The sequence below is a fragment of the Sycon ciliatum genome, chromosome 8 (assembly GCF_964019385.1).
Source record: "Sycon ciliatum chromosome 8, ocSycCili1.1, whole genome shotgun sequence".
Lineage (NCBI taxonomy): Eukaryota > Metazoa > Porifera > Calcarea > Leucosolenida > Sycettidae > Sycon > Sycon ciliatum.
This window is the reverse complement of record NC_088650.1, coordinates 7,303,870-7,304,688: the sequence shown is the minus strand read 5'-3', so window position 1 is coordinate 7,304,688 and position 819 is coordinate 7,303,870.

Below are 819 nucleotides of genomic sequence, written 5' to 3'. Positions count from 1 at the left end.
CATTTGACGAAGATGATTTGTACAACCTTCGACCTTTCTTTCTTTCTCAACGATCCAGCAAACTCTACAGACTACACAAAGTACACGCACGTAGTCGTAGCTACACGCGCGGGCGTCGATCGCGCGATCGATCGCATGCATGCATGCACCACATGCATGATACACGTACACGTGTACGTACGGCGATAATTAATTTTAAAAATTATTTTACACTTGAAAAAACCCTGAGGTGATCATTTTAAAAATTTTGGTTGTAAAAATGACGTTTTTCAGCCACTTGTACTACTACAAGCACAATAGTTCGTGCCTACAGGGAGTCGTAACCTGGTTCTAGGCAAGCTAGCTACGTCCAAATGCAGTCTTGTAGTTGCAAGTGGAAGTGCCATCCTTCATGTCCGGTGTCTCAAAAAAATGGGAATGATCCCACTTTGGAAAGTGTCTTGAATCATGCTTTCATAGTATTCTCAGGATTCAAATAATTGGTGTGTCATTTTTTTAACAAATTTGTAAAATGGCACTTCAAACTGGGAGTGGGATATTCGGCCATCAACCGGTTCTGAGTAACTTTGATAGATATCACTTCAAGGACTGCTAGTGGATGAAAATTAGTCTGTCAACTGCATTGTATGCTGCGAAAGCCGTGTTTTTGTATTTTGTAACTAGTGGCTGTGTCATAAGGTAGAATTGGATACAGTAGGTAGTATCAGGGAGCCCTACACATGTGTAGGGCTCCCTGGGTAGTATAGCATCGTAGCCATGTTTTCGTTCTCACAGAGTGTATTCCGTGACATACTGTTCTTCATTATTGTCTTTAGTTTA